Source organism: Callithrix jacchus, chromosome 11 (genome assembly GCF_049354715.1).
Source record: "Callithrix jacchus isolate 240 chromosome 11, calJac240_pri, whole genome shotgun sequence".
Taxonomy (NCBI): domain Eukaryota; kingdom Metazoa; phylum Chordata; class Mammalia; order Primates; family Cebidae; genus Callithrix; species Callithrix jacchus.
This window is the reverse complement of record NC_133512.1, coordinates 82065537-82081944: the sequence shown is the minus strand read 5'-3', so window position 1 is coordinate 82081944 and position 16408 is coordinate 82065537. Positions and strand designations below refer to the sequence as shown.

The 16408-nt window shown below is 36.6% G+C and overlaps 1 protein-coding gene across 25 annotated transcripts in view; it reads left to right on the top strand.

The window, feature by feature from the left end:
- The window catches only part of IMMP2L (inner mitochondrial membrane peptidase subunit 2), a 935160-nt gene that overhangs the window by 26631 nt on the left and 892121 nt on the right, over positions 1-16408 (top strand). For 3 of the 25 annotated variants that reach the window (XM_054237438.2, XM_054237439.2, XM_035254150.3), the window contains one exon: positions 1715-1777. The exons of the other annotated variants lie outside the window; for them this stretch is intronic. The gene's annotated coding sequence lies outside the window, so the exon portion shown is untranslated. The remainder of the gene's footprint in view (positions 1-1714; positions 1778-16408) is intronic. 25 annotated transcript variants of the gene reach the window in all.

The window sequence follows — 16408 nt, the reverse complement described above, 5'->3', positions numbered from 1 at the left end:
TTTCTAACATATTTCTGAGAATGATCGTAAAGGAGACTTAATTTAAAACATGATTTTAAGCATAGCATGGTGGCTCACACCTGTAATCCCAGCACTTTGGGAGACTGAGGCTGGTGGATTGCTTGAATTCTAGAGTTTGAGACCAGCCTGGGCAACATGGTAAGACTCCATCTCTATAAGAAATACAAAAAATTAGCCAAGTCTGGTGGTATGCATCTGTAGTCCTAGCTATTGGGGGGCAGAGGCGGGAGGAACACTTGAGCCTGAGAGGTTGAGTCTACAGTGAGCTGTGATCATGCCACTGCACTGCAGTATGGGCAGCAGAGGGAGACCTTGTTTCAAAAAAACCAAGAATCAAACAACAAAAAACAACCCCCAGTCAATATTGCATATTTTACTTAACTTAGTAGTTTGTAACATTTTTTTCATAGTATTAATTACTTAAATGAAATTAAATTACCTGATTTACCTTTTGAAGCTAAAACACATTTTTAAGTATTGCTCAGTTTTAGAAAATTAGCAAAATCAAAGTTGTTTTTTTTTAGTGGTTTAAACTCATTACTGGCTTTGTTTAATAAGTAGTCAAATTTTTTTTCATATTTAGCCAGTGCGATCACCAAGCAAGCTCCTGTGTCCTTTTGATGTACTTACATCTTTTTCTAAGCATTTCTTACTGGCCACAGAAAATGTTTCACGCTCTTTTTAAACCTTCCCTACCCCAGTCCCAGGATCAGTAGGGAGAGATATTAGACTTAAGATTTGAGAACTAGGAAATACAAAAAATTAGCCAAGTCTGGTGGTATGCATCTGTAGTCCACCTTCAGGTGGAATATTCATTCCACCTTCTATGGTTTTGCTTCTAGGGCCCCACAGCATTCTTTCCTGGGCATTTATGTCTTCTTTTCCCACAGTCAACCGTCTTCTCTCAACTCATTTGCTAAATCCTACAATGTACCTTAAGTAGTTTCAGAATTGTTTCCCTTATTCTTTGCATTCCTCACCCCCTCAAGTTCCCAGCCCAAATACCTCCCATAGCATTTGATTATATATTCTTGGGTTGGGTTGGGTATAGTGTAATAAAATAATGTGGCCAAAAGTTAATTGGATTAGTCCCTTTTCCTCCCCTACCATAGTGGATGACTGTTTTATTCACTGCCTTGTTTAGATTTTAAGTGTCTGATGGGGCAAAGACCATTTCTTTAGATATATAGAATCAAAATGTATGGTATAAATTAAGAATATTGAGATTGTTTGCGTTGCATTTAATATCTTTCATTAGACACTGTCGCTGAAACAGTGAGGTGTGCAGTTTTTTCTTTCCTCTTCCTCTTCTTTTTCCCTCCTCCTTTCCTTTCCTCCTTATTTCTTTCATTTGTCTTTTTTGGTTTCTTTCTTTTTTTTTTTTTTTTGGTATGGAACATTTCTCTACCTTACTGCATTTTACTCTGAATAGTAGAGGTGTTTCTGCTATTAATGACATATATGCATTCCTGAAAAATTTTTTAATTTTGCAAAATTGTACCATAAAATTTTAGGGCCTGTAAAGAAAATAGGGCTAGGAACAGATCATTTGAAACCAGTGGAATTTTGCAAACAGAGGTAAGAAAATATAAGTTGTAATAAAAACAGTAGCAATATTAAATCCCTACTGGCATTTGCACCCAGCATCACGTTGATCTTATCCTGAAATCCTGGTTTTCTTCCCTTGTTGTAGGTCCTTAAAGTCGTCTACTTCTAATACAGACCAATTTCATCAAAGTTGAAAATCTGCTCCAGGGTATTGACCTGTTTATTTTATTTTATTTTAAACACAGGGGAAAATATCTTTGCATTTCTTCGTTGATAGTCTCAGCTGCCTTTAACAGTGGAAAGTCTTGAAGCCACCAAATGAGACTTATGCTTTAATTGGGAGAAAACTTGCTCTTGGTTGGATCAAAACCTTCATGTACTGGGGAATATTGTATATGAACCAGCATAGCTTTCACATAATCGTGATGTCATTTTCCTACATATGAGCTAATTTACATTAAGAAATATCTAGTGTAGCAGAATAGACTAATGTTAATTTTGTTTGAGTATATAAAGATACTAAATACCCATTACTGAAGATTTAAGTAATATGGAAAAATATAAAAAATAAAGTAAAATTCCTTTGATTACAAATAAATACTGTCATCATTTTGGTTCATATTCTTATTACTTGATCTCTTTCTATGATGATGATGATGATAAGGATGACGATGGGGATGATGCTGTATGTGTATAAAATTTCACATAAATGGGTTCATATTATACATGCAATCTTCCAATTTTTTTGGAAACAGAATCTCAAGCAATATAACTATATATTGTCCTTTTTAATGATTGCAAATTATTCTACTGTATGCATGCCATAATTTATTTACATATTTGTGGACATTTGGTTGTTTTCAGTTATTCACTGTAATAAAAATGGTATATTGAAAATCCTTGATCATATCTTTGCATCCTTAAAAGAAACTCTGGGATGGTGTTTCTGTATCAGAAGGTGTATTCATGTAACATTTTGGTACATATTGCCATATTATATTTGTCAGTTTGATAGACTAAAGTGATACTTTGTTTTTATTTATATTCATTTTATTAGTGTGTTTGCACATCTTTTTATGTCTTTGTATACTGTCCATATTTTGTTTCAGTGAAATACTTTTCATGAATTTTATTCCACTTTCAGAACTTTTGTTTTTTTCTTATACTTTATAAGAATTGTGGGTGTGGGGAAGAAAAAAAAATTGTATAATTTTAGAGATATTGAGCCTTCATGATTAATAAATGTTATAATTTTTTATATCCTGCTGATTGTCTTTAAACCTTATTTATGGTATGTTTTGATTTTTATGTAATGAAATCTATCAGTATTTGTCTTTTGTGTTTTTGGGGTTTTGTAAAATGTTCAGAAAGGCCTCCTTCCACCCTTAAAAGACTGTTGCCTTTATTTTCTTTTATTATTTTTATACTTCTATTTGTTACATTTAATGTTTGACTTATCTGGAATTTATTTTCTTATAATGAATTTAATATATGTCCACCTTTGATTTTATTCTCCCTCCAAATTGTAGCTAGTTGTTTCAACATAACTTGTTAGTTCAACTTCTTCTCTTCCCAAAATGAATCTCATCTTAATCAAATACCAAGTTTCTTTGTGACCTTGGATCTTTTTGTGCATTTAGTATTGTATTAGTCATTTCTGCAAAACAACCACCAAAATCGGTGGCTTAACACATTTATTATCCCACACAGTTTCCATGGGTCATCAGAAATTTAGGAGTGGCTCCGCTTTGTAGTTCAGATTCAGTGTTTTTCTTAAGGTTGAAAGTAAAGATTTCATCTCTAGCCACAGTCATTAGAAGGCTTAACTGAGGCTGGAGAGTCTGCCTTGAAAGCAGCTCACTCCCTGGGTGGTGAGTGGGTGCAGCTGTTGGTTCAGTTCCTCTCCATGGACTTCTGCCAGGGCTGGCTTTCGTCATGACAGCGTGAGCTGGTTTGCCTAAAAGTAATGACCTGAGAGAGAGGAGAAAGCCTGGGAGAAGCTATTCTTTTTACAACTAGCCTCAGAAGTCACATACCATCACTTAAGTCACATTTTGTTTGTTAGAAGCAGGTCACTAAGTCCGACTTGTGCTTAAGGGAAGTGGAATTAGGTTTCACATTATGAAGAATATGCCTGTTACATAATTAGTAAACATTTTGAAACTACTTCTACTTCCTTCTGTTTCATTTGCATATTTGTTTACTTTTGCACTAATATCATACCTTTTAATATATTGCTTATTTTAAAACTTATATCAAACTAATAGGATGTCACATAATGCCATGCTCTACTGTATCTGACAGCCATTAGCTTTTACTGGTCAAGTATCTGAAAGTAGATATACCAAATAATATTGATAATAACCTGGTGACATTTTAGGTTGCTTTATTTCCCCAATATCTCATGCTTCTTTGGAATCATATAGTAGGGATCATTGTATTTCATTGCAGATGCCTGCCTATAACACATTTAAAAAAATTGTTTCATACTATTTCATGCTTCCATGAGTAATTTTGAATGTTTTGATTGGCAGTTGGCAGTTACATAGTAACTTAAGGATATTACGTATTGATTAAATTTCACAGGTATCTTAAAACAGTGTCTTCTAATTTATAGGCAAGTATGCAAAAATCAAAACAAGGCATATAAGTGTGGAGAATAATCTAAATAAGATCACAGTTCCACATGCTGCAGTACTCACCAGAGGGTTATTATAATCCCTGGACTTTTTGTGCAGCAGACACCTGAGTCTAGGTAGTGCTGTGCTCCATCTGCCTTTATCTCCAGGCTACTCAGGATAAGCTTCTTTGTACTCTGACCTCTTGGCTGTTTTTATTTATACATTTATTTTTCCTTTTTTTTAACATAGGCTGCCAACTTGGCGTTTGTTACCATTTCAACAAGTGTGTATGTGTGTTTGTGTGTTCACTTATAATCTAAATGGACCATAAGCACTCATTCCAAAGGAGTTTATTTTTGTTGCTTTCACCTTAAATTGCATAAATCTTTTCCTCTGGCTTGCGTCTTCAGTACTGAGCCTGCACCATTGCTGTTGGAGCTCCCCGTGGACCTGCAGCTGCCATACATGGTCTGCAGGCACCCTTCCAAATCTTTAAGCCATAGTCTGAACAGATTTTATTTTTGACAGACTAATCAGAGCCTTAATGTGCTTCCCTGATGGGGGAGCCTGTGTTTCTAATTTTTTGTATTTATCATTTTGTAAGGAGTAGTCCCTGGGCTATCTATAAGTTTGTGGGTTAAATTGTATTTTTCATACCTATTTGTTTGTGACTTTCTCTTTCCATCTTTGTCCCTTGGGGTCTAGTGGCCTGGTTGTTTTGAGAAGCCTTCCTTCTCCTTACTCCCAACCCTGAAAAGCCATGTTGTAGGTATGATTTGAGTTGATACGGCATTCTAAAGGCATTTTCATTCTAAAGAAAGCAACCATTTTCATGAGACCCAGAAACCATGTTCTTTAAAACAGTTTTTCAATTTTGCTTATTGTTAAGCCCCAATAAGACCCTTGTGCCATTCTAAAATAAGACAGAAGTAGGGCTGCTATGTAAGAGAAGTGAATATGAAGCAGTGTTAGTAATAGAAAAAAATGTGAGGTAGCAAAGTATGTAAGGAACAGCAAAACTTGATACTTGGATGACTGTGCTTCAGAAACTGGCTGTCACATGGTTGCTAGTGATATTTTTCCATTACTCATGTTATTGCCTAATGCCCACTTTCTAATACTTTGTTTATTTTGTTCATTTCTTTTTTTAGGTACTGAGTATTATTAACTTTTTCTTATTTCCCCTGTCTTACTTCTAAGTTTCGATTTTCGAAAGGTTCTTGAGGTTTTTTTTCCTAAAAAGAGCGCTTTTTCCATTTAAAGGCTTTCTTAATTTTTTTAAAGCCGATTTTGAACACAGCCCAAATGTCAACTAATGCAGTATTTTCTTCTTAGCCACTCAGTAAGTATTCCTGATGCTGGTAATGTATCCTTTTACTAACCCAATGTATTATTGTTTCAAGAAAAAATGGACTTATGGTGAAATAGTTCAGTATCCTCTAATTGCTTTGCTTGGGTTATGGATAAGTACCTGGTCTGTTTCATTTACACACATATTTAAGTCCCCACATTGTTAGCTTAAAATTCACCTTGCCTTTAGCTTCTACTTAATGATAGCAGTTATACTTTTCTATTAATTTGGAAAAAATAGAATACAGTGTTGAAATCCAAATTTTGTGGTTATTAGGGTTTAAACCTTACCAAGTTTCTCCTTGCTAATGGTTATCATTTAATAGGATTTTTCTCTTTCTATAAAAATCTATTCACTGTCTTACTAATTTTTATGGTAAACTATTTTTGCAGAATTTAATTCATTTTAATAACTGAAATTTGAGATTAGGGCTTAGTTGTAAAGACTGTCAAATGATGTGTATTTGGAGTTACAGGATAAGGATAAATTACAGGATTTGAGAGGCACAGAATATTGTTAATGGATTTTGATTTATATGGTTTCCAAAGATACTGCAGCCATGAAGATGTCCGTATTGATGAGAAAACAAAAAAATGCATATTCAGTCTATGTCTCACTTGTCTTAATATATATCCTGTTTCCTGATCTGGCCAGCATTCTTGCTGTCTCTGATAGGCTGTTTGCACCTTTATTCTAATTATATTTTTCTTTTACCTGAGTGACTTAACAAATGTAATTAATTCTTTTATTTCCAAAATTTTGAGGAAAAATTTTAAACATACAGAAACATTCTAAGAATTTTATAATGAACATCTTACATTCTAATTCATTTTTTTCTTTTTAGCCTTTCTCATCATGAATTCCTTTCTTGTAATTCCAGCCCTTTTCTTCCTTTTTTTTTTTTCTCAATGACTATGATATAATTTATTCCTGTCGTCCAGTTCTGGTACTAAGTCATATATTTCCTTTTGTTTTAAAAAAAATCTCAAGACACCTAAGAGAGTGCTGAACACATTTTTGTTAACTGATGAATACCAGTACATATGATTGGCCTAACTGGTCAAATCTTAGAGCAGCATGAGGTTCAAAGCAGAACAAAATGATTATATATTAGGTGTCTTATCATCTAGAAGATGGACTTTACTGGTTTACTGTCTGTAATGGACATCCTTAATTCTCTTATCCTTTTTTTGATTTTTTATTACTAGTCCTCTTCCTTACGCATAGGTAGTGCTTTATCTGAAGTAATACCCTTTATTTGATGAACTTGCCATTTTCTTTACACGAATGCTTATGTAAACAAAATAAAACAAACACGTTAGAACATTTTGAACCTCTGGAAACCTTGCGAGGTTTCTCAGATAAAAAAATTTTGCCTTAGTGAGATAAAGTATTTTGTCACACTGTTGAATCACAATTTGAACTGAGGTCTTAGATTCAAAGCCTACCAGGTTTTCACTGACTTTCCCTCTTTGCTGATGCTGCTTGTGAAGAGCTCCTTGGACAGGGTGGTGCCTGCTCTTCCACTGAATCAGAGGGAAGGGTGTATGTTTACAAGTTAAAGGAGTCCTTACCAAAAATCAGGAAGCCTTTATGAATTTCTGTATCCTAGAAATTAGTCGTATTTTCTTTATAGTTGTACTAGAGCATGACCTTGAAATTCATTTGTTTTAACATATTGCTGACTTAAAATTGAATACATGAGTTTTAACCTCTGTCCTCTTAGTATCCAGATACTTATCAGTCTACCAATAGAAAGTTAATTATCTCCATGAAAGAAGCAATTTTAGAGGGATTAGCTTCGTCATTGTGTCAGGTGACTTTTTTATTGGGTATCTTTGCCAGAAAATGACTAACTTTATGCCTTACATTATTACATTTCTCCTCCTTTATTATTTTTGGCTAGCTTTCCTCTTCCTTTCTTATTTCTTTTTTTGTGTATGTGCCATTTTGGTCTTTGCTGAGAATTTTCAAGTGAGAACTACTAAGTCAGACAAGATAAAAGATAAAGAATTAGATTCTGGTATTCATGTTCTAAAGTATACTAAGTGTTTGTTTGTAAAACTTTGTTTATATTTATAATGTGAAAGGAAGGAGCAAGATGGTCCAGAAAAAGTTTTTAAAAATTGTTTTCTTTAGGTTACTTGCCAAGATTTGCTTCCAGTGGAACAAAAATTGTTCTAATTCATCAGTTTTTCTTTTTCATCCTTGTATTAGTCCAAATGTGTCCAAATGTCTCTTGATTTTTCACATGCTTAGGCTCTGTTTGCCAAGCGAGGGTATTGGTACCAGGGGCTGCTAGAAAGATCCATGGAGGATGGTAGCTGTATTATGTGTGATCATATATTTGTTTCTTGTGATCTTGTCACTATGGATTGGTCAATCTCGTGTCTTAACATAGTGTCTAGCACAAAGTAAGCACTTAATGTTGAAAGAATGAAAATACACACGCTACATGAGAAAGGAACCATGCTGGCCTTGTTCTGTATCACACATTTATCTCTTAGTACAATTCCAGACTGATTCAGGAATTGCATGTCAGATTTGCTTGGATCCCCACTCTTGTATTCTCTGATATTCATAGTTTGGTGGTTTCCTCTTTATAAACAAAATCTTGACTTTGCGTAGGCTTATTATGATGATTGAAAGGTTACATTTTACATAAGATGCTGCTTTTTAACTTATTATTTTCTTCTTACCTTCAAACCTCCCACACAACTTTTAAATAGTTTTTATAATTAGGGTGACTTGTGGTGGATTTATCCACCTGGTTGCCATGGATGAGTGATTGGTGACTTTGTACTAGCTAAAATATAAGCAGGCTTAAGAACAATTTTAGATGAATTCATGCATGATCAAGTCCCAAGTTGTTGTGGAAAGGAGAGAAATTTATAGTGTGGGTTGTTACGTGGTTGAGGTCAGCATCACCAAGAAAACTCCTACTTGTAAGTGCTATATGCCAAGTGGCAAATACGATTTCACTTGATTCTGAAAGCTTATTTAAAAAATATTCTCAGTTTAAGAACTTCAGCAATGAAGCAAGTGTACTTACAATTTTAAGCAATAATTTTCTCAGGAGCAGTGTTTTGAACCGAAAGAACTTGCATATTTACAGGAAGAATGAGATAACTGATAAAAATTGTTCCCTTTTTGTCCGGGATGATTTTAGTACCTCATTGTTATTGCTTAGATGAAAATTTTCTCAGAGGAAGTCAGGGCTAGGTACTTACTAGTGTGGTGGTTTTAAGCATTTAAGGTGTGAAGAAAAGACCAGATTATCTGAGTGATTCTTTGGCAATTTACATAGACAAGGAGATGCATTAACTTTGCCAGTAGGTGAATGTCATTAAACTTTAAGAAAATTATTGGATATGACAACATAGAAATGTTGTGTTCATTTCTTCATGTATGTATAGCTTCTTTAGTATTTATGTGATGGAAACTTTTAACAGTGTTTTATTATTATGAAATATAGGTGCCCCTCACAATTCAGAAAAGACAGGACTGAATTGAACTTTTTATTTTTGAGCCTCTGAAAAATAGCAACCACTTGTACCTTGTTTTCAGGGTATCTTTTATTGCCCTTGCTTCCTTGGCTTTGAGTAGGATCTGCACACTATCGGATTGACATACCTCCCACATGCTCCTTTATAATCTCTCAGAAAAACACTTGCCCTGACTTTGTTGTGCAGGCGATGGTGGCAGTGCTCTGGTCAGCAGTGGAGTTGAGGAAATGACAAGCGAAAGAGCAATGGCTTTCAGGTCTTTACCTATATTTAAAATGTTCTTTACATGATTTGCCCTGGTTTTAATTCACCTTACTGCTGTAGATTTTAACCAGTTGTTTAATAAAAGTCAATCCTTTTTTATTTTGAACACTTAAAAGGTCTCAAACCATAAAGACAATTTAATTTTTCTTAGTCAATAATCATCTTAGTGTTTGTTTTGGTATCTGCCAAAGTTCTTAAGAAACAGTTAAAAAACAATTAAAAATTATAGAAATAATTTTGGGCTTAGAAAGAACCTTAGATATTAAATCTAACCCATACTCCCCTACCTTTTTTTGGCGACAGGGTCTTGCCCAGTCACCCAGGCTGTAGTTTGGTGGCAGAGTCACAGCTCACTGCAGTCTCAAATTCCTTAGCTCAAGCAGTTGTTCCGCCTCAGCCTCCCAAGTATCTAGGACTCCAGGTGTATGCTACTATGGCTGGCTAATTTTTAAATTTTTAGCAGAGATGGAATCTTGCTGTGTTGCCCAGGCTGATCTCAAACTCCTGACTTGAAGTGACCCTCTTGCTTAGGCTCCCAAATAAGTGGCTTCTTGTTACACATGAGGAAACCGTCCCAGAAGTGACTTGTTCAAAGTCACGGAGCTGGTTATAGACAGAAACAGATACCCACCTCAGGTCTTCTGAGTCTTATTACCATGCTCCTTTTTGGGTACTAGTGACTGAATGGAGTATAAGTAATATAGGTGAGCATTATTGGAAAAGAAGACTCCTCTTCTGGAGTCTCAAAATTCAGAGAATGTGAATTTAATAAAACTTTTATTAATGTTTCCCCCTTAATTTATATTTTAACCATGCATACTACCTTATAACTAAGATAGCTGTGGCATCATATTTGGAAGCATTCTGTTTCTATCCTGTAGGTATCTTCAGCTATTTTATGAAGGTCTATCCGTGCAGGGCATGATGAACAGCAAAGAGAAGACATGCTTTCATTCTGTGCCTCTTAAAAGTAGTGAACATTTGACAGAACTTTCCAGAAATGTGATAGCCTGTATTGGCTCCATAAAAAAACACTGTAGTCAGTAAATATATTAAATGCTGCATAAAGAGGAAATGATCTTGCTCAGTGTTATTTGTACTGCTTAGAACAGCAGAGACTGGAGCGACATTGTGGTTTGTTCATTGTGATGGGATAGAGTTTAGCACTGGTGTTACCCCATATTATCTGTATATCAGAGTGACTTCCGAGGGCAGATACTATCTTTCTTTTTTAGAAACCAGCAAAAGTTCAAAGAAGAAGATAATAATCGTCTGCATTCCCAGTGTCTAGAATTAACCACTGCTAGCATTTTGATACTGCTTTCTTCCCTCTTTCAGTATACTTTGATAATTACACAGGTAACATATGGGTGGTTATTAAACAAAACAATGTAAATATTCCATTTTAAATACTTTTATGTGCACATATAAATGTACACAGAAATATATTGTTTAGTGAGAGTTTTTGAATGGTTTATACTTTATGCTTAGCTACCTTTATGTCCTCTGTACTTAGCATTACTGCTTGATACTCAGTAAATAAATGCTTACTGAATTAAACATTCACATATTGTGCAGCCATAAAAAAAGATGAGTTCATGTCCTTTGCAGGGGCATGGATGAAACTGTAAACCGTCATGCTCAGAAACTGACATAAGAAGAGAAAACCAAATACCGCATGTTCTCACTCATAAGTGGGTGTTGAACAATGAGAACACATGGACACAGGGAGGGGAACATCACATACTGGGGCCTGGGGAATGGGAGGCTAGGGGAAGAATAGCAGGGGGCAAGGGGATTGGGGAGGGATAGCATTAGGAGATATACTTAATGTAGATGATGGGGTGATAGACGCAGCAAATCACTACCATGGCATGTGTATAACTGTGTAACAAACTTGTACGATCTGCACATGTACCCAGAACTTAAAAGTATAATAAAAAAAGAAAAAAAATTCACATAATGAATTTCGTATATACTTCTATCCAAACTGAACTTATTTTAGTTTCTTAAACAGCTACATTTTATTTTGCCCCTAGGCCTTCACATATGTTACTGCTTTTGCCTGAGATGCCTAGGACTTGCTTCAAATGCCATTTTAGGGGGGCAGAGGTGGAGTGAGACAGGCCTTCCTTGATCATTTTCTGATGAATAGACTGCCTTGCTTCATGCTGTCATGCTTCGGGGCCATCGTCCCTTTTTAATGCTCATCCATTGGAAAGAATTGTTGAAGGGCAGTCTTCCTTGGTATATTGTAATTCCTTGAGGGCAGGGACGACATCTGCTTGTTTGCTAAAAATAAGCTTGAGGAATAGAAATATGTGCATATTTTTAGTATTAAATATTTTGGCATGTAATTCAAGAGAATGACAAAATAACAATGCTTTGACAGGCCGCCCCAGCCTCTTGACCCTTTATCTCCTTTCTTCCACCATTGCCCATCTATTTCCGGATCCTGTCAGTTTAACTTCCAAAATATACACCTTAAATCTGCCCATTTTAATCCATCTCCACTACCATCCTACTCCAACTATCATCTCTTGCCCTGGACCACAAGAATAATCTGGTTTTCCTATATCCATTTTTGCCCCATCCAGACTTTTAGAGAGATGATCATTTCAAAATGCAGATATGATTATTCACCTCAAATTTAGAGCATTCCAATTACTTCTCATTTGCTGCAAATCCTTACAAGGCCTGTAAGGTCCTAACTGCTCTGGCATTTACGTTGCTCTCCCATTCATGTCCCACTGTGCTCTTCCACTTCCTATGTGCTTTATCTGCACCAGCCTCCCTTCCGTTGTCCACAACATGGTCACTCCTGCCACAGGGACTTTGCGTCTAACATAGCTGCTCTCTGGAATACCCTTGCCTACCCCACAGTTCTTTATCTAGGTAACCCCTCCTCATTTTTCAGTTCAGTCTCTTTCTCAAACATCTTTCCTGACTTCTCTGTATCTCCCTCATAGTACTTACTACAACTCTTATGTGTGTTTATGTGATTATCTGATTGACCCTTATCATTCCATAGTTGGTTGTAAAAACTCAATGAGATCAAGGACTGGGACTGACCTTGCTCACTGCTTTATGATTCTCTGGTGTTTAACACAGTGCTTGGGGAAGACCTACTTAGTAAATGCTGGTTGAGAGAATGAATGAGCCAGGTAGTGAGTGAGTGGGTAGATGAGTGGATAGATGATTGAACTGCCTTAGCAGGGGCGAAGAGACAGTCCATTGGAAGTTGTTTTCTGACGGAACCAGGTAGAGGTTAGAAAGTAGAATCTGGTAGTGATGTTCATTTTCTGTACAATGTCTGTTCTGCAGATACTTTTTCTTAATCTAGTAGGAAGATAAACTAAATGTGAGAAGGCATTCAGGATGATATTTCTTTGCTAGCTTTCCCCCATTCTCATTTTAAGAAGGTAATAAACTTGAGGAGTAAGTAAACGTCTGACCTTTAAACACCCAAATATCAGTATTTTCCAGACTGGCTCTATTAAGGGAATCACCTGCAGTGTTTGATTTTGGAGGTCTGAGTAGGAGTGGGGATCTTCTTCTTCTTTTCTTTTTGAGATGGAGTCTCGCTTTGTAGCCTAGGCTGGAGTGCAGTGGCGCGATCTTGGCTTACTGCAGCCTCCGCCTCCAGGGTCCCAGTTCAAGCAATTCTCCTACCTCAGCCTCCCAAGTAGTTGGGATTACAGGCATGAGCCACCATGCCCAGCTAATTTTTGGATTTTTTAGTAGAGATGGGGTTTCACCATGTTGGCCAGTCTGGTCTTGAACTCCTGACCTCGTGATCCGCCCACCTTGGCCTCCCAGAGTGCTGGGATTATGGGCGTGAGCCACCATGCCTAGCCAGAGATCTTCATTTTTAAGCGCGTCAGTCAAGGTGAGCTTGGGAGACACTACCCTGGAATTATTATCTGGGAGTTGTATGACTTAAACAGGAGTGTAGACCCCTTAAAATAACCTTGAAGATACCAAACTGGTCCAAGAGGAATTGACTATTTACTGATGAGCCATTTCCTTTCTCTTCTTCATAGTAACACATTTTTTTTTCTATGTACATGGGAGCATTTTAAAAATTATTTGTGCATCCAGATATTTTATAATCTGAAATCTTTGGACTTATTTTTTACTTATATTTTGGAAGCATCAAAAAGAAAAGATGTGGAGGTCATTCAGTTTTTAAATTTACTCTAAGACTGATGTGTGTGTTGTTAAACCTGTGGTTAGAAGTGTTTTCAGAGAGAATGAGTTAATGAAATATAATATTGAGGAAAATGCATCTTTTGCATCTTGAAGGTACTGATTTCATAAATATGCCAAAGTTACTCTTCTATATGAAGGCGGGTAATATATGATAAATGGGACCTTTGTAAAATAGTCCATTGAAAAAGTGTATTAAATCTTTTGTAGAGATATACAAAAGGAATTAGTAAAGGTGTTTTGATTGTAGGCAAAAGCTGTCATTGAAGAGAAATTAGTTTTACTCATGGGCTCAAATTAAAGCTGGGTATGAATGAATGAAACATGTCAAGCAGGTTTACCCTTTTAGGGGTGTAGTAGTTAAGTCTGCTCACAGAAACAGTCAGTACCTCGGGCCAAATACATTTCTTGAATACCAGATGTGTGAACTCATAAGCAATTTAACTTAAGATTATAGTTGTTAGATGAGTTTGAATGCAAACATGTTTTTAAATTGCTTGTTTTCTTTTTTTTTTTTTTTTTTTTTTAATTTTTTATTGGATTATAGGTCTTGGGGTACATGAGCAGAGCATGCAAGACAGTTGCGTAGGTACACACATGGCAGCGTGCTTTGCTTTTCTTCTCCCCTTCACCCACATTTGGCATTTCTCCCCAGGCTATCCCTCCCCACCTCCCCCTCCCACTGGCCCTCCCCTTTTCCCCCCAATAGACCCCAGTGTTTAGTACTCCCCTTTCTGTGTCCATGTGTTCTCATTTTTCATCACCCACCTATGAGTGAGAATATGCGGTGTTTCATTTTCTGTTCTTGTGTCAGTTTGCTGAGGATGATGTTCTCCAGATTCATCCATGTCCCTACAAACGACACGAACTCATCATTTCTGATTGCTGCATAATATTCCATGGTGTATATGTGCCACATTTTTCCAATCCAGTCTATTATCAATGGGCATTTTGGTTGATTCCAGGTCTTTGCTATTGTAAACAGTGCTGCAATGAACATTCGTGTACATGTGTCCTTATAGTAGAAGGATTTATAGTCTTTTGGATATATACCCAGTAATGGGATTGCTGGGTCAAATGGAATTTCTATTTCTAAGGCCTTGAGGAATCGCCACACTGTCTTCCACAATGGTTGAACTAATTTACACTCCCACCAACAGTGTAAAAGTGTTCCTTTTTCTCCACATCCTCTCCAGCATCTGTTGTCTCCAGATTTTTTAATGATCGCCATTCTAACTGGCGTGAGATGGTATCTCAATGTGGTTTTGATTTGCATCTCTCTGATGACCAGTGACGATGAGCATTTTTTCATATGATTGTTGGCCTCATATATGTCTTCTTTCGTAAAGTATCTGTTCATATCCTTTGCCCACTTTTGAATGGGCTTGTTTGTTTTTTTCCTGTAAATCTGTTTGAGTTCTTTGTAAATTCTGGATATCAGCCCTTTGTCAGATGGGTAAACTGCGAAAATTTTTTCCCATTCTGTTGGTTGCCGATCCACTCTAGTGACTGTTTCTTTGGCCGTGCAGAAGCTGTGGAGTTTGATTAGGTCCCATTTGTCTATTTTGGCTTTTGTTGCCAATGCTCTTGGTGTTTTGTTCATGAAGTCCTTGCCTACTCCTATGTCCTGGATAGTTTTGCCTAGATTTCCTTCTAGAGTTTTTATGGTGCCAGGTCTTATGTTTAAGTCTTTAATCCATCTGGAGTTAATTTTAGTGTAAGGTGTCAGGAAGGGGTCCAGTTTCTGCTTTCTGCACATGGCTAGCCAGTTTTCCCAACACCATTTGTTAAACATGGAATCCTTGCCCCATTGCTTGTTTTTGTCAGGTTTATCAAAGATTGTATAGTTGTATGTATGTTGTGTTGCCTCCGGTGCCTCTGTTTTGTTCCATTGGTCTATATCTCTGTTTTGGTACCAGTACCATGCTGTTTTGATTACTGTAGCCTTGTAGTATAGTTTGAAATCCGGTAGTGTGATGCCCCCCACTGTGTTCTTTTTGCTTAGAATTGACTTGGCTATGCGGGCTCTCTTTCGGTTCCATATGAAGTTCATGGTGGTTTTTTCCAGTTCTGTGAAGAAAGTCAATGGTAGCTTGATGGGGATAGCGTTGATTCTGTAAATTACTTTGGGCAGTATAGCCATTTTCACGATATTAATTCTTCCTAACCATGAACATGGAATGTTTCTCCATCTGTTTGTGTCCTCTCTGATTTCGTTGAGCAGTGGTTTGTAGTTCTCCTTGAAGAGGTCCCTTACGTTCCTTGTGAGTTGTATTCCAATGTATTTTATTCTTTTTGTAGCAATTGCGAATGGCAGTTCGCTCTTGATTTGGCTTTCTTTAAGTCTGTTATTGGTGTAGACGAATGCTTGTGATTTTTGCACATTGATTTTATATCCTGAGACTTTGCTGAAGTTGTTTATCAGTTTCAGGAGTTTTTGGGCTGAGGCGATGGGGTCTTCTAGGTATACTATCATGTCGTCTGCAAATAGAGACAATTTGGCTTCCACCTTTCCTATTTGAATACCCTTTATTTCTTTTTCTTGCCTGATTGCTCTGGCTAGAACTTCCAGTACTATATTGAATAGGAGTGGTGAGAGAGGGCATCCTTGTCTAGTACCAGATTTCAAAGGGAATGCTTCCAGTTTTTGCCCATTCAGTATGATATTGGCTGTTGGTTTGTCATAAATAGCTTTTATTACTTTGAGATACGTTCCATCGATACCGAGTTTATTGAGGGTTTTTAGCATAAAGGGCTGTTGAATTTTGTCAAATGCCTTCTCTGCGTCAATTGAGATAATCATGTGGTTTTTGTTTTTGGTTCTGTTTATGTGGTGAATTACGTTGATAGACTTGCCTATGTTGAACCAGCCTTGCATCCCTGGGATG